The sequence below is a fragment of the Carettochelys insculpta genome, chromosome 3 (genome assembly GCF_033958435.1).
Source record: "Carettochelys insculpta isolate YL-2023 chromosome 3, ASM3395843v1, whole genome shotgun sequence".
NCBI lineage: Eukaryota > Metazoa > Chordata > Testudines > Carettochelyidae > Carettochelys > Carettochelys insculpta.
Genome location: NC_134139.1, coordinates 38,017,436 through 38,040,261, shown reverse-complemented (window position 1 = coordinate 38,040,261; position 22,826 = coordinate 38,017,436).

Below are 22,826 nucleotides of genomic sequence, written 5' to 3'. Positions count from 1 at the left end.
TCCCATATTGTGTGGGACAGCCCCATATTTCGGGTGCCAGAAGGCATCCTGCCTTATTTTTTAAAAAGGGGCTAACTGCCCTGTATTTGGCTCCCCACCGGCTGACCTTTCTCCTCAGCAGCGTGCGCAGATGCAGCTGCTGGCCAGAGAGCATGTGGAGAGCTTACGTGCCCTCAGGCCACAGGAAGAGGGAGCCAGCAGGGGGCTCTCCAAAGATAAGGTAGGTTGGTGTGCTGCTTCCCGGCTTCCTACACCTTTGGGAAGCAGAGGAGCACCAGCGGCTGCTGCCTCCCTCCTGGCTCCTCGAGGCTTGGTGAAGCCAGGGGAGCACTGACGACTGCCGCCCACTTCCTGGCTCCCAGAGCCTCAGGGAGCTGGGAGGAGCACAGGTAGCTGCTGCCCACTTCCCTGCTCCTCGCGCCTCAGTGGAGCTGGGAGGAGGCTCCCCCTCATTTCTCCCCATCCCATAGTTGTGACGGGGGATATGGTCATGCTAAACTTGAGGCATAAATGTAGCCAAAAGGCAGAACATGAGGCAGTGGGAAACTCTGGATGGGAGCCAATGGTGGGATCAGAGGGAATTGATGGATTTTGAGAGTAGGTGGATGAGTTCAAAACAGGGGTGGGAATTCATGGGATGCATGTGTGAGAGACACGCAGTGTTGATGGGACCTTCGTAGGGATGGGGGAATCTGTAAGATCCTTTGCTTTACAGGCAAAATTGCATGGGAGCTAAGTCTGAATCAGCCAGGATTGGGTGTGATTGTCTTGGTGGAAATGTGTGTCTGAGGTTTTAAAAAGCCACGAGGAGTTGAGCAGTATGAATAGTCAATTTTTTATTTGGTGGTAGAACCAAAAACATTGGGAAAAAATAGTGATTTTTGATTGATTGAAAACAATTTTTATTTTGTTTGGCAAACCAAAAGTTTTTTTTTTAGTTGAATGAAACATCTCCGTAGGCTAAAACTAGACATTTTGTGTTAGATTTTTTTACTCTTTTTTTGAAAAATCGATTTCAATTCAAAAACAATTTCAAATTAAAAATCAAAACATTTACTTTTGACTTTCTGGGACTTTTTTCTACAACAGGAAAAGTAGACAAGAATTCATGAAATTTTTTGCTGTGAAGAAAAGTTTCATTCTAAAACTTCTGCGCTGCTCTTGTGAGTCAGCTAGGCAACTATGCAGGCTGCTGATTGAAACAAACCAAAACACACTGGTCAAACTGCTCTGGGTTATGCTAGTCCAACTCCCATTGGCTTAAATGTAGGATAGATTGGCCCTACTGTCAGTCATTAACAGTCTACTTTACAGACTGCTTTTTGAAATATTGCACCATAAATTCTAAAGTGGGTCTAATAGAATCAGATGAAATACTATTTTTATGTAATTGTTTTAAACATTCCCAGTTCTTTAAAATCTTTTTATTGTATTTATCAATATGAATGTTTAGCCTGAGATTACTGTTTTATTTTTGTCCTGTGTATTCAAATTTATTCCTAGGAAGACAGAGAGGTCCATTTAGATTAAAGTTTCTGGTATAGTTATAACACAGGACGCTTTACAGCCCTAATTCAGGAAAATGAGGACTGAAGTCAGAATGCAAAGTTAAACAAAGACTGTTACTTTAACTGCTGTGATAAATCAGAGCCTATATGAGGATCTCAAAAATGTTGACAGATATAAAAGTGCACAAAACTTCACTACATAAAATAAGTACCTTCCTTAAGAAAATCTAAGTGCAAAAAATTAAAAGTTAACAACTCAGGGTATAACATATTTGTAGAGTTTTAAAAATACTTTGTAAAATTGTTTTATAGTAAACACTTTCATATCTGGTTGTCCCTGGACAGGGAGTTGCCGGATATTCAAATAGTCTGGATACTAGAGAGCTATACCTAGCAATGCATAACACAAAAGTAAAACAAGATTAGATATTAAGAAACAAACAAAAATGTATGCAGAGTACTTTATTTGCCAACAACAGTAACATTGTACACTGTAAACTTATCCTGTATTTGCTGTATTTATTTGCATTTACTTTCACTATATTGTACTTATGGAAAACATAACTAAAATTTACTTACGGTTAAAATGCAGGTTATTTGAGAGTTCCAGATGATAGAATGCTGGCCAGGAAAGATTTTACTGTACTTTTAGTTGTCTGTCTCTTTGTTGAATGAAGCCAAAGATCAGCAGATACACAATTATTTAGATTAATTCAGGTTGAACTTTAATATGTTTAAATAAAATATATTTTAAAATTAATTGTTAAATTGAATTGCATTTTTAATGCTGTTGGAAAATATAATGTCTGGTTAGGATTAGAACACATCTGTCAGTACGATCACTTGTCTTCTGTCATATGGGATTATTACAAAAATGAAAACATCTGAAGTTTGTGAAGACAGCCAGCGTGATCCAAGTAATTAAATGCCTAGTCGCAGCTCAGACCAAGCAACAAATTTTGCCCTTTTCTACTTGAAATTGCTCTAAATTGGTAAAGCTACCAAGGACCCGATCTTGAAAAGGGCTGAGTACCTGTTGCAAATACATTTTGCAGCACCATCAACTCCCTCTGAGTGGAGGGTACTGAGCACCTGACATGATCACATCAATAACAGGTAACAAAAGCTGAAATCATATTCTTAAAATGATGAAAAGTATGTCTAGATCATAAGGATCAGATGGTCTCAATCATTTGTATAGAGGATATACATCCGTATTTAAAAATGCACTCACACTTTTCTTGTAATATTCCTCTCTAGTCTTTATCACTTCCCCAGATGGAAATTTAAGTTTACAACGATTAAAATAAGTAGCGGGCTGTGCCCACTGCCCACTATGCTCTCCAGCCCCACTCTCTTTCCAGGTGCTCGAGGAGCTGTACAGCCAGCCCTGGCTTTCCTGGGGAGCCACACACACACATAGATTATTATATATTATTTATGTTATCATAGTACCTAGGAGCCTCCATTATAGATCGACTGATCCCTATCCCGGAACCTAGATGGAGAGAGCGCAGTTTTATTAATTCACATATAGGTGGACTTCAGCACAAATAATTAACTTTCGGGGTAGACGTTTTTTAGTGAAGTGAAAAGGTGTATTATATCTAGCATGCAGAATCAACATCAGCTAACCAGAATTCTGAGTGCCCAGTATTTAGTTGATCTGAGGTTTTTGTTGCATCTTTTATTGTTCGTACTTTAAGAAAACCAATGTAATTCTGTGACAAAAAATCACCCGCTCCTATCATCATTTAAGTGATGCAAATGAAGAAGTAAGCCTCCATTGACAAGAAATTAATAATCTGACCCTTGGCCTCCTTACAGATCCCTTTTTCTTTTTGAAAAGCCAGGTGCTCTGGCCATATTTTACCTTTTTTGCAGCTTTCAGTCCCACCTAATTAATTGGTGCTCCTGGCTTACGCAAGACTATACGCTGTTTCTTTCCCTGCTGACTATGTCATCTGGTGTGTTTGTGCAGCCCTGCTGTGGGTTGGTCAGATGCTGCAAAAACAGACTCTCCCTGTCTCATTCTCTTTCCCTGTTCTCATTTCCCCCATCTTTAAATGGAACCTCTGACTTTATTAGAACTCTATAATAGAACTGTACATACTGCAGTACAGTTGTTAGTGAATTATAAAGCTGCCATATGACAAATGTCCTCTGTTGAAAATGAATATTTTTCCTTTCCCCAAAAATCCAGCAGACAGCCCATGACTCTAAGGTAATGTTCTAATTCATTGGCATCATCGTGTAAGGAATCTAAATCAGTTGGTAGAGTCAGAAGGAAAATAGAAGAAACTAGACATATTTTAAAACAAAGGAAAATGTTGGGACTGGAACACAGTTGGTGGCTTGTTGCCATTTTTAAAGGGAAGAATATGGATCAGTGTTCATGCTTCAGGACAGATTGGCTAGATACTGTATGTTAGGAGGAAGTATGCATATAAAGGATTTTCCATAGTTATAAACTAAGCATAGAAAGCAAAGTTATTCAACCCTAGAGCAGTGCAACTTCAGCTGCTTGGGGAAACTCTAAACCACTGATGCTGGTCATGCAAGTTGCCTAGTCATGTTCTTTCTTTTAAAATGATTAAAAAATACCAAAGAAGGAGAGATTGTCAGGTTATTTAGAGTAAAGTCATTATCTTAGCAATTTTGCCTTCCACCTCAGGCTCCTTCCTGTCTCTGAGCAGGGTTAGTAATGTTTTTAAATTTAAGAAACTGATTGTGACGGACAACGCATATGAATTGCAAACTGCTGTGTGTGTGTTGCCTTAGAATGAAACCATGGTAAATGTATCACTGTGGAGAAGGCATTATTTAAGCAGAAATGATTTTATTATGGATGGTTCTGATTTCTTTGAGTGTCAGCTGATTTTTGTCTTAAATGTCATCTCTTTTGTTTCTTTAGTGAATATAAAGATGAGGAGAGGGGCCAGCTTTATGGTGCTAGAGATGAAGCCTCCCATCTATAGCGCAGGTACAGCCTGAACAGATGATTTGCTAAATGGACCCACCATTTGTTTCCGTACTCTCTGTCTGTGTGACTTCTTATGCAGTCTCAGGTGGCTGTTAGTGTGAGCGGCTCTCTTGCATTCTGTGGGTAAGAGGAAGATCACTAATGTTGCCTAGAAACTACAGTTCTTTGTCTGAGAGATCCCCCAGCAACTGATACCACGGTGTGAGAGATGCCATGGCGATTTACTTACGCTGCAGGTTTTTTGGCTATGATTTAAGTTTCACAGAACAATTTACTGGATTTACTTGCCTAGACTCCCCACCCAGCCCCCACAACTCCTATAACTTGTTTTCTCTTGTCTCTAAGAATCTTTTTTGAAATAGAAGAATCTCATCTACTTCTGTTGAGTTCCTAGCATCACATTTATGTTTCAGAGAGCGGATGGTTATCCAGCTTCAGAGCAACCTCCTGTGATTAAGTACGACACACATTTTCAGTCTGTCCCTATGTCCTATCCACAGCTTTGGAGAACACTCACCTTCTGGGTTTGGTGTGAATATGGGTGAGAATTTTACCTCTTTGCTTCTCCTTTGCATTTTCTCAGCAGTATTTGATGTTATGGACAAAGGTTAAGATCTCCTGCCAGTTCTCTCTGAGTTCAAATAAAATTGAACTATCTTCATGGCTTATGAGAACAACACGGAATTGCTGGATATATTACTGTAATACAGTGGTTCCCAAACTTTTTGGGATCTAACACCCCTTTTGAATTTTGAGAAACCCTCATGCCCCCACCTCTTCTTTACCATCATCCAAATCCAAATATTTAACAAAATATTCACTTTGTAATTTAAAATAAAAACAAAAACTTGATATAAAAATGTTATTTAAAATTAAAAATGAGCACAAATAATTTTTCTTGGCCTCTTGTGGGTGCCTGGTGCAGCCCCAGCTGGCCGGCTACCTGAGCCCCAAGTCAGCTGCCAGAGCTGCCTGCGCCAGCCGCCTGCCTGCCTGAGACCTGCACTGCCAGAGCCACCTGCCTAAGCCCTGTGCCGCCGGGGCCAGCTGCCTGCCTGCCAGCTGCTGGGGCCCAGCCGCCCACCCACCTCCCTGCTGGTCACCTGAGCCCCATGCTGCCGGGACCAGCCACCCAACCCAGTCATGAGCCAGCCACCCAAGCTGCTCACCCAAGCCCCTACTGCCAGGCCCAACTGCCCACCCACCATCCCAAGCTGCCCAATCCCCAAGCTGCTGGGGCCAACCACCCACCTGCCAGCCCAAGCCTCACATTGCTGGAGCCAGCTGCCCAACCCCACGCTGCTGGGGCCAGCTGTTCACCTGCCACCCCTAGCCTCCTGAGCCCCACAAGCCACCCGCCTGAGCCCCTCCCATCTCACAAAACCAGGCACCACCAGCCCCTGACTTTTACCCCATCCCCCTCACCCAAGCCAGACACCTGCATCCCCCCATCTAACCCTGTCTCTCTCCTCCTCTCTCACCCAGCCCACACTCACTCACCTGTGCAGAAGGCAGCTATCTCCACATGGGTCTGCACCAGCTTCCTGCTTTTTATAGTGGCTGCGCTGGGTCACCCACATAAAATGGCAGGGGCTGAGAGCCAGAAGCAAAGGCCGGCTCTTTCTTTGGGTGGGAGGATGATGGAGGGGGCTGGGTTGCCTCGTACACCCCCCGAGAATTCTTTACGCCTCCCCCACGTGGGGCACACACACACCCCAGTTTGGGAAACCATGCTCTAACACATAGTGATCTGTACTGGCATCCAGGGGAGAAATGATGTGATTTGAAGATCCTTGTCCTCAACCTATATCATTCACATTGGTCAGAGTGCTGTCATTGATTTCAGTGTTCACAGGATCAGGCCCCCAGTTGTCTAAGCTTATGGCTTGTTGGGAGATATGGTTGTCTTGCTTTATAATTGTCTTGTTTATTCTCTTATTTAGTTTTGTGGGAAGTAATATTGTGCACAGATTCTAAGGCCAGAATGGACCATTGTGGTGTGTTATTTTAGTCTAAGCTTCTGCATAAACATAGGCCATAGAACTTCCCTAAAATAAGGGTTGTGTGTATTTTAGAAAATCTTCTGTTCTTTATTTTAAAACGGTCAGTGATGGACACTCTCCCACAGCCCTTAGTCAATTGTTCCACATAAGTTGCTGTGAAAGAAATGGATATATACTGCTGACTAGAGCCAGAAATATTACTGGCATGTTCTAACTTTCTTCACACAGCTTTGCTTATTATACTTCTTGATTCAGCCTTACCAAGCACATGTCTTTGTTATTTTAGTGTAAAGTAGAAACTGGAGCACCTAATGCTTACAGCAGAATCTTTGCTATTCTTAAAGATTAATGTCCATTCCCATTTATTGATCATGTATTTTCAAGCAACATGGCATTTTCTATCTGGGAAAATTAAATGAAAATATATGTACAGAAAACTATAGTGAAACCTTATTTTTTCTCCATTGGAAGAACACTGGTGAAGCAGGTTTATTTTACTGCCTAGCATTTGATTCAGTTTCTTACCACCCGTGGAGGATAACTTTTGAAACAAAAACATTGTCTTAAAAATAACCCTACTGACTTCATACTGACAGAAACGTCCTCTTATATGAACCAAGCTCTTTTGGGAAGGAAAGATCAGAAGTGTTTTTGAAAAGGCTTCCTGGAAGAAGCTAATCAGTATAAAAGAGGGAAATGGTTAGCAGCATCTGTGTAGAGTTTTGAGGAAAAACTGAAGTAATTCATGCAAGTAATGAATGAGGTATTTTACAGAAACAGGAAAGCACAGTATTTTTCTCAGTTGGCTTTGAAATGTCTTGGGATCAATATTTTTCTCTGGGCAATTAAAGGAAAAAATGAGTATAAACTGTACATTTAAAAATATTTTTCTATTGTTTCTTCAATTAACTTCAGTGATTTTGCTCAGAATAAGTGCATCTGTCTCATGTATCTCTTTGCTCTCCCTGTGCATGTGTAATCCTATAGCTTTTGTTTTGCCTTTCTCTGAGATCCCTTTAAAATGGTTAGCTATAGCTACTAAGGCAACTGCAATTTTATGAACCGTGCAGGCATCTCTGTCATCACAATCCATTCCGATGTTTGAGTTATGACTGTAGGATGTCCCCCTTTGATCTCTGCTTGGGGAAGAGAGAGAAAAGACAGGAGGGCACAGAGAAAAAAAACAGAAAGAGGAGACTGATTTGTTAAGAAATAGAGTGGAAAGAGTAGTGTGAGAGCAGCCAAGAGAAAAAGAGAATGGGTGACAGAAAGAAAAGAGAAATGCTAAGATTATGAACAGCATGCGGTTATATGGGGAATTATTTTTAGGAAACTGCAGTACAGTAAGGCTCTGGACTGGGAGTCAAGTGACTTGAGTTGTGTTCCTACCACTGATCTACTAAATGACATTGGGCAAATCACTCAATCCTTCTGTGTATGACAACACAGTGAATAGCAGCAAGTTTCTGAACCTGGGTTGAGAGACTTGATCTTGCAGGATTCATTCTACTGCAGTAAAAACAGCTGGTTGTATGTTGCAGCTTGGGCTCTGAAGTCAAAGGAAGGAAAATGTGTTTAGCTTCAAAGAGCTAGAATAGGCAGCTCAGATGAGAGGTGAAAAACTGCAACAGTTTGTCCTCAGTGATACATTTTCTTTGGTATATTGTCTGTAATACTAGATTATTAGCAAACATCCCACAGCTAATATCAAAAATAAGGAAAAACTGTAAGTTAAAACATACATGTGGCTTTCAAATGTCTATTAAAACACACAACTCAGTTGGTAGAATATCAGACTTTTCATCTGGGGTTTAGGGTTCAAGACAACATATGTCTGCAAAGACAAAATTGCAGATCTTCAACATAAATGTGAAGTGTGGGCTTTTGTATGGGTCCAAGACCTGGCGTACTAAAAAAGTCTTCAAATCACAAGCTATAGACATTCACAAACAGGTGCCTGAGGTACATCCTTCACATCGAAGGGCAAGACTTTGTCACAAATGAGGAGCTTTGGAACAAAGCAGGACAAAAACCACTTGATGTTCAAATCAAGAGAAGAAAGTGGAGGAGGCTAGGCCACACTCTCAGAAAATCATGATCCAGCATGGTCTGTCAAGTTCTTGCATGGAACCTGCAAGGAAAATGCAAATGATGAAGACCTCAGACAGTGTGGAGAAGTTCTACAGAGACTGAAGGACAACAGAGGACGTATTCCTAAGCTCTGTCCCCAGACAGAGTGAAATGGACAAGACTTGTAGATGACCTATACTCTTGGAGTGCAAGCGTTTAAGTCAAAGTTAGGGTTCAAGTCCCTGGTCAGTAAGGCAGCCTGCCTCCCTCTACTGTGTGCAATGCAAACAATGCGCTGGGGTCTTTGAGGAGTTCCTCTCCTTGAGGTTACTTTGTTAGCAGCTTTCAACTACCTAAAAAGGTCTTAAAGAAGGAGGGAGAAATTTTTTCTCCTTCACCCCTGCTGATAGGACAAGAATAAATGGGCGTAAATGGCAGCAGGGGGAGGTTTAGGTTGGACATTAGGAAAGGTTTCTGAATGGTCAGGGTAGTCAAACAGTGGAAAAACTTGCCTAGGAAGGTTATGAAATCTTCATCACCTGAGATATTTAAAAGCAGGTTGGATAGACATCTGTCAGAGATGATCCAGATGGTGCTTGGTCCTGCCGTGTGGGTGGGGAATTGGACTTGGTGACCTCTTGAGATCCCTTCCAGTTCTACTGTTCCAGGATTCTATACTGGTCTGATAAAATTCAGCCAAAGGAAACAAACAAGGCTAAGTCAATACATAATGCACAGTCTGAAAATATCTCACAGTTCTCCTTTAATTATGATGAAGACTGTTTTCTGAAAGGGCTCACAGATGCTTTTTGGTCTCTCTCTTTCTCTCTCTCTCTGAAAATGCTACTAGCTTAAAAAGCTGCTATCTCTAGAAGAGAAGCCCTCCTTTGCTTAGAAGTTATATATCCAGGTTTGGAAGCTTCCAGCTCTTATACACTCTTCCAGCAGCATGTAGATCTAATGGGCCAAGAATGAAGGAAGTTATAATGCCAGCATTGGGAGAATGACTGAACTGGAGGAAATTCAGGTAATGGAATTGGAATGTTTCACTCAAGCTTGTTCCCTCCCAGCTGGGAAGCACGACAGGATGGATACAGAGCAGGGGAGAAGAGCTGGGTGAAGAACAGGGGTGGCGGGGGACACGAATTCTGCAAAGACATACCTTCCAACAGCAAGGTGCATGTACAGTATTATGATTCTTTACCTGAGAGCAGGGGTCTCAAACTCAATTTACCTCAGGGCCATGCAGTCCTCAAATCCTCCTAGTGGGCCAGTGGGCACCTCTTTCTGGCCTGGCTGTGGGGGGGTGGGCATCTCCTTGTTTCCTCCCATCTCATACTCATTTTCACGCCTGTATCCGCCCACTCTCACCCTGCATGTACCATGGCACCATCTGCCACCCCCAGGTGACTTAATCCCCCCCGGGGTTCCCAGTGCCACTGCCAGTAGTGTAGTGGGGCTTGAGCAGCTTACAGCTGCTGGCTATGTGCCACTGCTGGAATGTCCCTGTGGCCTGGAGGAGGTGTGTGCGGAGCTGCCCTGTTCATAGGATGGTTTGGCATGGCTGCCCCAGGCCTGGCACTTTGGGGGACCCTTTGGTGGCTTCTCGAAGCATCCTATGGACAGGATGGTCCACCATACTCAGGTTAGCCTGCGGGTCCCTGAGCAGGTTGGGACTGGCAGCAGGTGTTGGATGCTACTGCCGTGAAGTGAAGCTGGCCTGGGAGATGGTGGCAGAGCAGAGGCTGCTGCATTGCTCTGCTTCTCTGCAGCTCCTGCTGCTGCAGTGAATGCAGGGGGACCTGGCCCCTGCTGCGCCTTGCACCAGGTTTCCTTGTAATCCCTGAGGCTGCATCGCTTGGGGAGGGGGCTTGAGAGGGCGGAGCAGAGGCTAGACTTGTGGGAGAGTTATGGACAATCCCCCAGAGCCACAGGGACTGATATGCTAGCAGCCATGTGTGGGCTGGAGTGGCTGCAAATGGTCCCTGGGCCTTAAGTTTGTGACCCTGCCTTAGAAGAAAAATCACAACATTAAAGACAATGGGTAAGTGCCAAGGTGGTCTGGGGTGGTTAGTGTTAATTCAACCTGAGTCGTGCTTTTACAATTTGAAATCAGTTTAGTTATATGCTAACTTGCTGAGACCTTGATGAATCTAAGTACTGAGACTTAATAATGAGATATTTGAGAATTTTAGTGGTCAGCTTTGCCTTGCACGAGTATCTGTGCAATGCTGACTAAACTTCCAACTATTTAGTGAACTCACTACAAAGTCTAGGATGGGTTGCCAAGGAGCTCCAGAATGGGTTCTTTGGTTGTTCCAAAATCCAAGTCTGGAACCTGAAGAGAATTTCCTCAGATCTATTCTTCTTCCAAGGGAAAACAGGATGACTGACCTGAAAACAACATGGTTTTTTATGCAAAAGCAGCAATTTATGACCTTATTCTGACCTTCCACCAGTTTTACACATTGACATGGGTGGAGTCATTCACACCAGAAGAATAGAGTCCAGTCCTATGCTTTCTCCAGGTGAGACCTTCAAGCTAAATGGGAAAGCAGGAGTTTAAATACAATTTATTAGGAATCCAGCCTTTAAACTTTGATTTTTAAATTGTTTCAGCAGGGGAAGTAGCAATGTTTCTGTCTCCCCAGGTATTAATCTCTCTATATATATTTTAGAGAGTGTCTGTCTGTTTGCACTATATATGTTCAAGAACTCCTCTTAAACTGTAAGAGCTAGGACCAGGAAATTTGGTATTCAGCTTCCACTTGCCCTAACTTAAATCAAGATCAGGTTTGGTTGTGGATCCTGGAAAGTGGGATGGAATTGATATGCACGTGGTCTTCCAGAAAAATAGGAGGGGAAGGGCACCGAGAAGAGGGACAACATACCTCAGACTTGCCACTGAGGGGCAGTAAATGCAAGGAATGGTGATTCTGCAGAGGGACCACTGGGGCCAGCCCCAGCAGGAACATAGTGGCCATGTGGAAGGGTTCTCCACCTGGGCAGCCACCACACAGGGAAATGCCCCCTGGCCTTGGCCCCAGCTCCCTCCCGCCACTCTACTAACCCATTCCCAGGATGATTTCCCCACCATCCACCATTGTGGGGCTTCTACGCTGAAGTGAAGCTGACCTGGGAGATGGCCTGCTCTTCCCACCCCACAAAACTTCAGACTGTGGCCGCACATATCACTGGCCCTGGACTCCTCCACCCAGTCAAGCTGGAGCTGGGCCCAGTGCTTCAGCCTGGCCCTGGCTTTTCCTCTCCCCTTCCCTGGAGTTCAGGTCAGGCCGGGCCCGGCACTGCAGACAGGTCCTCGCCTTGGGACAGAGGCCAGCTGGGAGTTGTGGTCTGACCCACCCACTCCTGGAAACAGGTGCAGCAGTAGGAGGTGTGAAGGAGGTGGGAGCTGCAGCCTGACTGCCCCTCCTGCAGGAACAGGTGAGGGGGGCTGGGCCTGTCCTTGGGAACAGCTGGTAGGGATGGGAGCTGCAGCCTCACTGGCCCCGGCCCCATCACCCCTAAGGTCTCACCCCACCCCCATCCTCAATTCCACATTTCCACCTCCTGACTTCAGCCCCCACACCCAACTCTCCCATCTTCGACCCTGCTGCACACATACCCTGATCACCCCCGACACCCAATGTCCCTCATAAACAACCTCCTGCCTGGACTCCTGTACCCTCCACTCCCCGCTCTGAGCCCCCACTCCAACTGCCCACTCTGCCTTTTTCACCCTCACTCCCTTCCCTGAGCCCCACTATTTAAATAACACATGAGGCCACAATTTAAACAATACAGGTATATTTCCCTTCAACCCCTCTCCCCACAAAAACCCCAAAACCGCAACCTTCATTTAAGGTGCAGAGCAATGAGGGGCTCATCTGCTAGTAAGCATATAAACGTAGGTCTCAATTCATTTTATTCAAAGCAGTTTTGGTGTCCAGAGGAAACTATGTTGAATGTATGTGTGCTTGGCTGCAGAGCTTGTTTTCTTACCTGGATACCTGCAGGTCTTTCACTGCTTTAGCCTTCTGCTATAGCACATGTTTCTGGTCCACAGACAGTCTTTCACAGCCATGCTAACTGCAGCATGCTCTTTAACAAAGAGCCATGGGAAACACCTGCCTTCTGCTGGTGCCAGGTTTTTTATGTGCTCTTCATTGCTTTGTGCTTATCTCATTTATAATTATATAAAAAGACTCTGGCAGCTGTCATCAAATAATAAAAGTGCAGCAGCTAATACCTTTTATGTCCATACTCTTAGTATGACAGTGATTTCATACTGGGCATTTACATACTTTCATTATTTTTAATCATAGATATCTTTACTATCATAAAATGAATTGTATTGACTGGGTAATGAGTCATAAATGTGTGAGGACACCTCCAGGCACAATATCTGTATTCAATTCTACCTTGGGATATAACTTTATCCTTTCAAATTACAATTTTATTTTTCAATGTTATTACTCTTGTTGAGCCTGATCCTGGTCCATTTAAATCAATAGCAAAACTCCCAGTGATTTCCATGGTGCAGGATCAGATTCTGTAGGTCTTTAGGAGAGATGACTCAAAGGCCAATGGGAACAAAATGCATACTTCTGTACCAGACTGTTCATTTTTCCAGGTAGCATAAAGGCCCATACTATTGGCACATAAAATAGGATTTATCCATTGTTTCATTTGATACAATTTGAAACTGGGATTGAAATATATGACAATTGCATTTTAAAGGGTGGGCAGAGATTCAAAGGAATATTCTGTAGGGCAAGAAGATATTGTTTTATGGAATGATCTTGAAGTGGGTTGCGCTGGAGTCAGTATGACACCTCGCAGAAGCTGGAGAAAAGGTTGAGATCGTGTCATCTTCAAAAAGAGATTTTCTCCATTAGCTGAAAATGCCATTTTCTACTTCCAGAGAGAAGAGTAGAAGACTCTTCCCATTGTTTTGGGTTGATTATCAAGGTAAAAGGGGAGAGCTGCAAAGAAAAAACCCTTCTTTTGCTGACACCCCAAACGTAGTGGTGTGTATGGGTGTAATGAAAATGCTGGTAGGTCACTGCCTTGTGTACTGCATAGTATAGCTAATGACTTAAAATTTGGGAGCTCAAGATGGGGTGAGAGGCTAGACGAAAATAACATTTGATCATATAAGCTGTGTCTGTGCTCGCATTCCTCTTTTGAAAGAGGCATGCAAATGAAAGAAATCAAAATGCAAACGAGGTACTGGTTTATATATCTGACACATCACTTGCATAATCTCCTTTCAAAAGAGCTGCTTTTGACAGAAAGAAAGCAGTGTAGATGGGGCTGTTTTGAAAGTAAACTCCATCTTCAAAAGAACCCTTCTTCCTATTTTGTTTCCTATTTTGTTTATTTGCATTTAGATTTCCTTCATTTGCATGTCTCTTTCAAAAGAGGAATGCAAGTGTAGACACAGCTATACTGTCTCTTTGAGCTGGAATAGGAAAATCATTCTACAAATAGGCAAAATGCTGTACTTTACCTTCTCCTTGCATGTAAAATTAGTTGTTTCTAGTAAAAAGCGATTTTCTGCATTTCATCATGACTCCCCATCCTATGAGAACTTGGTTATTAGCATAGCTTACATATATAGAGTGCCCCACAAATAACCACATTCTCCTATAATTCATTCCACATCCAGCCGTTCCAAGCTGTTTTCCAACTTGAATGAAGTCAAAAATTCAGACTTTTACAGAGAGTTTTTGCTGAACCAATCTGCTTTCAAACTAAGCCATAACTGGAGTGCAATCTCTCTCAATACCATACCCACACAACTGGAAAGGGGTAAGAAACAGCATAATCTGGTTTTTCAAACTGGATATTACTGAAGAATCCATAAAGGACTATAGCCTTCTAATAACTAAAGATGTCAAGCTTTACTCTCCAGATAAATGGTATCACTGACATAAAAATGAGCGAAATTATAGAACTCCTACTGTAAGGAACAAAATATTAATAAAGCATGAGTTTGTCAACTAGTTGTGTATTCTGAAGTATGACAATATAATTGTTAAAAGACGAGTTAGATGTTAGTAAAAGCAACCCTAAGGTGAATAGAGAGAGAGAGGTGGGAAGCTATAAACCTTCAGCAGTAATATTTAATAGAAAAGCTATTTCATTGTGCAGCTTATTGTAGCAAACCAGGCAACCATATTTCAGAGCTGGTCCCTTGGGGAGGGAAGTGATATGGGGAGAGCTGTGGTCTTAAAACTTTGTGCTATCTCTTCACAAAAGGGGAAGGAGACAGAAATTAGATCGGTGATCTTGCTGAACCAAGCTGCCACTTGTTAGTGATTGTAGGAGGGATGCAGTTGTGAAACATGCTACTGCATGATGTCCTTCTAGCATTTGTTAATCTCCTCTTATCAGAGAAAGTTAAAACAGGATCAAATTTATCCCTTTATCCCCTGAAACATATGTGTATGCATGTATGTATATTTATTATTTGTATTGTGGTAATGCCGTGGGCCCTGACTGAGGTGCTAAGCAGTGTTAAAAAATAAATGAAAGTCTCTGCCCTGATCTAAGGCACAACAGAACAGACTAGAGAGCCAAACAAACAGTTTGGTCCAACCCAAACTCTTTTTGGAATTACCAGTGAAATGAAAATTCATTTATTTATCTGCTGCTAGTTATACACTGTGAATATGGTTAATATTACATAAGAAAGTAAATTATTGCAAGATTGGCTTTTCGCCCATGTGAGGGCTATCCACCCAGTGTGCAGATGAGCAGATTTGGTTGAAGCAATAAGGAGTTGTGTGTCTTCCCAATGAAAACATCGTGGCACATATAAAATCTGTGCATTTTTGCAAACCTGGTAAATCCTTCAACAACTGGCTTTGGCTCCCTAAATCCTAGTGAGCCCCAATAAAGCGAAAATTTATCTCTCTGTAACATTAACAATGCTCACCTCTCAAAGAAGAAAGTTACAAAAGTTTTGCGTGTTGAATAATTGCAAACCATTCAATTGGATTTTTTAAATATCATCGTTATCCTATTTTACAATGCCATAGTTATTTTATTTACCTTTAGGAAAAGTCCATGAGATTTTTAGAGCTCAGTATAGCAACCTAATTAGAAGTATGAAGCTAGAGTTCCTCCCTTTAGGTGGTCTCCCAACACACAGTCATAGTCCGTCAGTATTACCTAGAAGTGTCTGAATTCTGCCTTTTTATTATTATGAAACCCTGGGTCATTGGCAGGAGGGAATGAACCTATGACCTTAGGGGCTAAAACCATGTGCTCTAGTCTACAGCATGAGCTAAAAGCCAGCTGGCTTTCAGCCAGTGGTGTAGAGCAAAGACTTCACTCTCCCTTGTCAGTGATCTCAGTGCCGCTGGGGTTACACTACTAATATTTTAAAAAAAAACTGCCTTTTTAATCATACGAGTGTGAACTTCTTATCTCTGTGGCTATCCGTCGACAGAAGTTTTTGGTGGAAGATATCTTCCGACAAAACAAACTGTCAAGCAGAGTGCAGGCTGCCTGGCTGCTCTCTTGACAAAACAACCAGCTATAAGCACAGCAGAGAGGGCTGCCCAGAGTCCTGGAAGCCCTGTCTGTCAACAGAGGGCCTGCCGGAATGTCCACACCGGCTTTCTGTGGACAGATCTCTACTGACAGAGGCGTTAGGCCTTGTGGGGAGCGGGATAAGACTTGACAAAAGTGCTGCGTTCTGTCAATTTACGGTCGACAGAACACCTTGGGAATCTGGACGCTCCCCAAGTTTTGTCGACAAAACTCTCTAGTGTGGACATAGCCTATCTGAATAAAGCTTTGCCAGAAAAGATGGCAAGTGGAATAGCCCGGCAGTACAGAGATGTGTGTATATGCCTATGGCAATATCAGAACAGAAATCAGGCAGTTGCTTGAGCACTGGGCAGTTACTCAATTTATGCGTGCACTTTTCCAGGAATTAAAATGGCCTCCAAATTTTGAAAAAGTGGCCAAAAATGATAGAGGTAAATAAAAAGAAAGTATTTTAGCACAGTATGTATTTTAAATATATGTATATTTTAAATTACATATAAATATTTTTGAAGTATTGTATACTGTGCAAGTTGCTTAATTAATTGTTCAGTCATTTGTTAGTTATCAACTGTGAAATTCATGCTAAGTATATAAGTTAAATACTTAGAAATACTATTGAAGTGATCCAGAAAGTATGAGTTTAATAATCAACTAAGGGAGAATTGTGAACATCAACAGCTCAGGCCAGGCATAGTGAGCCTCAGATAAAGCCGTGTGAGTCTTTCCATTGACGTCAGTGAGCTTTGGATCAGGCCCCAGTAAGCAGGGGCAGACTGTGGAACCTCAGAGTTATGCACACCTTGGGAAAGGAGGCTGTTTGCAACTCTGAAACACTTGAAGCCGAATAAAACACTATGGCTGTTCTTTCAAAAATTTACAGCTGAACATTGACTTAGTGCAGCTTTGAAACTTTGTGGAAGTGAAAATGTTGCTTTTAATCATCTCAATTAAAATAAAACAAGAACAGAAACAATTTCATTACCTTGTAAAATCTTTTGTTTTGAACTGCTTTTTTTTTTTTTTTTTACTAGTGTTACATTTACTACTGTCAGTCCTATTGAACTGAACAGCCGATTAAAAAAGAAACCTGGTGGCTCCGGTCAGCACTGCTGACCAGGCCACTAATAATCCGGTTAGTCTCATCAGCAGTACAGGAGGAAGGCTTCCTCACTGCCTTGGCTCTGCACAGCTCCAGGAAATGGCCAGCATGTCCCTAAAGCCCCTAGGCATAGAAGTAATCATGGAAGATCTGTGGGCTGCCCCATCCCTGCCCACCCCCATTGCTAGCTCATGGACCAGGAGCCACTTGAGGTAAGCACTGTCCAGCTGGACCCTGCACCTAACCCCCCCCCCCGCCACTGCTCAGAACCCCCTCTTCCGTCCAAACTTCCACCCCGAGCCCACTTCTCACAACCCAGCACCCACCCCAGCTCTGTGACCCTTCCTGCACTCCAAATCCATAATTCCTGGTCCTATTGCAGTGTCCGCACCCCTTCCCAAACTTCAACCTGCTGCCCCAGCCCAGAGCCCCCTGTTCCCACACTCTGAACCCTTAATTTCTGGCCTCATTTCATAGCACATACTGCCTGACGGAGCCCTTGCTCCTTCTCACAGCCGAACTCCTTGCCCCAGCTCAGTGAAAGTGTGTCAGGGCAGGGAAGTGCTTGGGGGATAGGACCTTGCAGAAGGGTTGGGGTCTCAGAAAAGGAGAAGAGCAGAGGGTGGGGCAAGGTTGTGGAATAGTGTGCAGTTAGAAAGTTGGCAGTCCTGGCCCAGTTGTGTGGAGGTCTAGACTTCAGGGTGAGTTCGGAATAAGTAGACAAAGTTGGATTGACTCCTTACAATTGAACGTGTTTTGGCATGGACTAGATGCCTGACTCTCTCTTGCTTAGCACCTTCTTTGTCTAACGTGGGTGTAAATGCTACTTTGCATTCGCTGCATGCCTACATAAAGGTGTCTGGCAACAAAGAATCTGACACTTGTATTTATCTTTAAAGCACTGTGCCCCTAGATTGGTATTTATTGCACGGCTGTGCTCCACATATCAGAGAAAGCAGCATACACTGGAGATGATCTATTGTTTGACAGGTCATGTAGCTCAGGGACATGGTTAATGGAGAGAAGTGACATTATTATGGAAGCACTCTGACCCTTTTTGTCAGGATTGGTCCAGAGCTTGGGCTGCAGATGTCCTTCTAGACTTGGGGCCACTGTTTGGCAGCATGATCCACATTTCTCCCTGAGCAGTTTACATTTCATCAGCCAGGCAGTAATATGTGGAAGGGATTTTCTTCACTGAAATCATTCAGTATCGCAAGAAGTTTTGTCAGGCCAATTAATTGAGTTGATTCAGCCTTTCAGCAGGATAGCAATGATCTAAAACACAGAATTAGTTTAACATCTTATGACAGAACTAATGTTAGCACTTTTCTCTTCCCATAGGCAAGAAGGAGCCTGCAAAGGCCTTGCTACTGCCAACTCTATCTGCAACAGAGGGGTCTGTGCCACTCTTCTCAGCAGCTTGAAAAATAAATGAATCACTGTGCTGCTTGAACAAAATAAAATAATTAATTCTTACCCGTGTTGTGGAGCCAGCAAAAAGCAACACTGACAACAGAAGAGGCCTGAACATTTTAGCAAAACATTTTTGGAAGGCAAATTTTTACAGGAGATTGATGAAGACAGGGGAGCTTATAAGAGAGGGAGAGACAGTGGAATAAAAATGGAGAGAGATCTGAAATAGAAGCCAGTTCTGCTTTAGAACTGAGAGGTTTTTTTTAATTGATTAATTACTTGGCAACAAAAATTGGACATTAATGGAGCAAAGTCCACTGAGGAAATGAACTCACTGGGAATCACTGATGCAAAGCAAAAAGTTTAGTTTAAGGGCCAAAGGAGCCAATTTCCTTTTAAAGATTTGTAATTCACTGTGTGTGGAGTCAGGACTGGGGAGCAGGGTTGGACTGATGGCCTCTGCGATTAAAGTACCCTCTTTGCCCACAGTACATGTATAGCACCCAAACCAGCAGCATGCAATCAAACCTTTTGGTAAATAGAATGTATTATTTCCATTTACGGTTCTATAATTTGTTCTGCTCTCAGTGCTGCATGCATTTATCATCAAAGCAAGTAGTAAAAGAAGGCAATAGAAATAACAGCTTTGCACATGTAGTTGCAATCTTCCCTAAAGCAAATGCACAATTTCTGTGCATAGGGTAATTTATTTCAGTCTTTTCTGTGAACAACTTTCCATGTTGTATGTATGCCCAGTCTGAGAGTAGAACTGATAAACAATTATTGATACTAAATTGTCAAGTCCTAGCTGGTTAAACTTGGCATTTTTATTCTTAATCGTCTAGATCAGTGTTTCTCAGCCTTTTTTTTTATAGAGTACCCCCTTGTCAAAAATTGTAAGTACCCCAGACTTCTCTTGCATACCCCTAAAGGTATGCATACCAGCATTTGAGAAACATGGTCTTAAGGTAATCTGCGGTCTTGAAACTAGGGCCATGCAACCTTTCCAGACTACTGTACCCTTTTCAGGAGTCAGATTTGTTTTGCATACCACCAAGTTACCTAAAAACTACATACTTATAAACACATGAAAAATATCACAGAGGATGACTGCTGGAAACTTTCTGACTTTCTACCGTCTTATTATAAATAAGAATTGGAATAGGAATCTTGTACTTACATTTCAGCGTAAGGCATAGAAGCTGTAGAAAAAAGTAATTGAATGAACTTTTAGATTGTACGAACTTTACTAGTGTTTTTATGTAGCTTGTTGTAAAACTAGGCGTAGGTCTAGATGAGTTGATGTACTCCCTGGAAGACCTCAGTGCACCCCCAAGGGTACACATACCCTGGTTGAGAAACACCGGTCTAGATGCTATTGAAAGCCTATGAAAATCAAAATTTGTACAATTGTCGGCCTGTAAGTTTCTTCAAGGGAAAATACCTTCACTAGGTGAACAGCTCCTGGAAATCTGTTGACGCTGCTGAATGGTTCAACAATGAGCAGTGTAAATGGCAACAGCAACAACTTTGGGCATTTACTGGAACCATGATAGAGCCATGAACCCAGAATCTGCAGAGGAGAGCGTATTATCCCTGCAAAGCATGGGGCTGTGTGTTTCATCTTCAGTACCTGAGGGAGGGTGAGAGGAAGGTTCATCCTTCTGATCAGCTAGGAAATCAACTATATACTGTAGCTGGGGTTCCACCAGAGTCTCACACTGGAGGCTCTCTGAGCTACGCCTCTTCCCCCCACACCCTGACACACTCCCTGACCATGACACCTATTTTGTGGGGATTCACGGAGTGGGGAGGGAGCAATTGTTTTTTCACTGCCAGGCAAAATTTCTGCCTCTGGGATTTCTGTACTGTTGGCTCAGACCCACTGTGCCTGGAATTGTACCCATTAATGGTGCACTAAAAGTTATCATCATTGCAACAAACACACTAGGTGCCACTGGCGTTCTGAAAATTTGGGAATAAGATAGAAGCAAATAAAGTGGCCTTATCTATTTAACAGTTGTATTACAGTGGCAATCAAATGTCCACTCACAATCGGACTTCCACTGTGGTAGGCAGTGCCCAAACCTATATGTCCAAAACATGGGTCACGTGAAGGGTGGGAGAAAAGGGAAATAGCCGATGGAAGCATTTCAGGTTGGGGATTCTCACCTACAGTACCGGGAAAGCAATGCCTATCTCTGTGCAGCTATCGTGCTCTTTTCATTGATTTTGCTGTAAGCGCTTCATGAGCACACAGATACCTTGACACGTGCAAAAGAGAAGCCTGTTAAAAATGTGTAATGGCCTGTGCAGCCATTGCTATGATTGGTACTGCTATGAGCTGTTCTCCAGAGAGTCGAACTCTGCTCAATAAGGTCCTTTAGGACAGCCTTGGAAAAAAGTCAGGCACTTGCTTCCATCTTCTGACAAGGTTTGGGAAGAAAAGCAAATCTGAAAATTGCTAATATTTGTATTTGGTATTTGGCTGCATTATCTGAGAGTGAGGTCAGTTACATACAGAGAAAATATGCATGTGTAGAGAAATAAAGGCACATTTCAGCTAGTAGAGCTTTTTATTGGAGTATTTCTCCATTGATTTTAGACGAGACCTCTCCAGATTCATTAGTCTGGCAAGTAGGATTTTTTTGTTGTTTCTGAGTGATCTGGGTCTCTGGATACTTGAGTTTTTGAAACTCTGTCATGTTTAAAGAAAACTGCTGGAAATGCTTGGCCCAAAATGTGATCAGCTTTATAAAATCCATATTTTTCTTCATGTATGTTTTTCCACTCAAAACTGAGGCATTTTCTATTATAAAAAATCTCTTGACAGAATCCTTTTGAAATAAGTGAATAATTATACCTTATTTGAATAAGTATGTCAGAGATGAGAGCCCCCGGCCAAGACTGTGCTAGTCACTCAACGGATCCTACAGTCTGAATTTTTTTATGGATGAATAAATGCCACATCCTGAGCTGATTCTGATGATGGAATCATGAACAAACAAACTCTTATATTAATCCATGATATGGAAGAGAGTTTACATACCTTTATTTTCTTTCGTACTAAGTGCATACTTTCCCAGATATTAAATATTTTAAGCAATTAAGACTCTAGAAATAAAAACTTAAGAGACGATACCACAAGTTAATCATACGCTTAATTTCTACCATATTAGATGTTATGCTTGTAATACCTCTAAGGCTTTGTCTACACTACCATGTTTTGACGACAAAATTTTTATCAACCAGCAAAAAGTCAACACAACAAAAATGGCCAAAGGACATTCACACTTGCTTCCTTTGTTGAAAGATCATATCCACATTAGAGGCATTGTCATCGACCATGTGAGCAATGTGATAAAGTATGTATCCCACAGTGGATTGTTGTTGGAAGGTGGAGCTGATTGCTTGGCAGCTTGGGATTCCCTTTGAATTCTCCCACAGCCTCCTCATCTGCCGGGAGCGGCATCATGAGTAGCTTTGTGAGCAGTCTGTGATGAGGAATGTCAAAGCAGCCCAGCAGACTGTCCCCATCCCCCTGCAAGAACAGTTTGCTGAACATTGTGTTCCCAGTGCAGGGCAGAATAGGGAGGTTATAGTGATTAGCTCTTTGTTCCCCAAAGGGAGCAGTACTCTCGGCTGTCAGATACTTCCTGGAGTTTTGAAAGGGGATGGGTGCATGCCTGCAGGACAAGAGAGGTCAAAACACTGAGCAGCTTGAACAGCGCAGGCATTTTGGGATACCTGAGGAGTCAAGTTCTGTTGACAAACACACACAGTGTCTACATTGGCTCTTTGTTGACAAGAAAGGGATGGGAAGAGAAAAAAGTCTCCCATTGGTTGCAAGTTTTTTGTCTGCAAAATTGGGCATTTTCCTCAGCGGAAGCCACATTGCAGTGTGCACTCACTGTTTTGTTACCGAAAGTCAGTGTGGACAAGGCCTAAGACTGAAGGTAGGAATCATTTCTTCAGACTACGGTGTCCTAAAGCCTATACCTGCTCCACATCTACCTTCAGTCTCAATGAATAGGATATAAAATATCTCACTACTAATGTCATCTCTTTCCTACTTGTTATCTCTAATGATGTATGAACTGTCATTTGAGTTGTCATTCTGGTACAAATATTAATACTGAGAATACATGGAAATGGGGATTATTGAACAGAAAGAGACTAGCTTT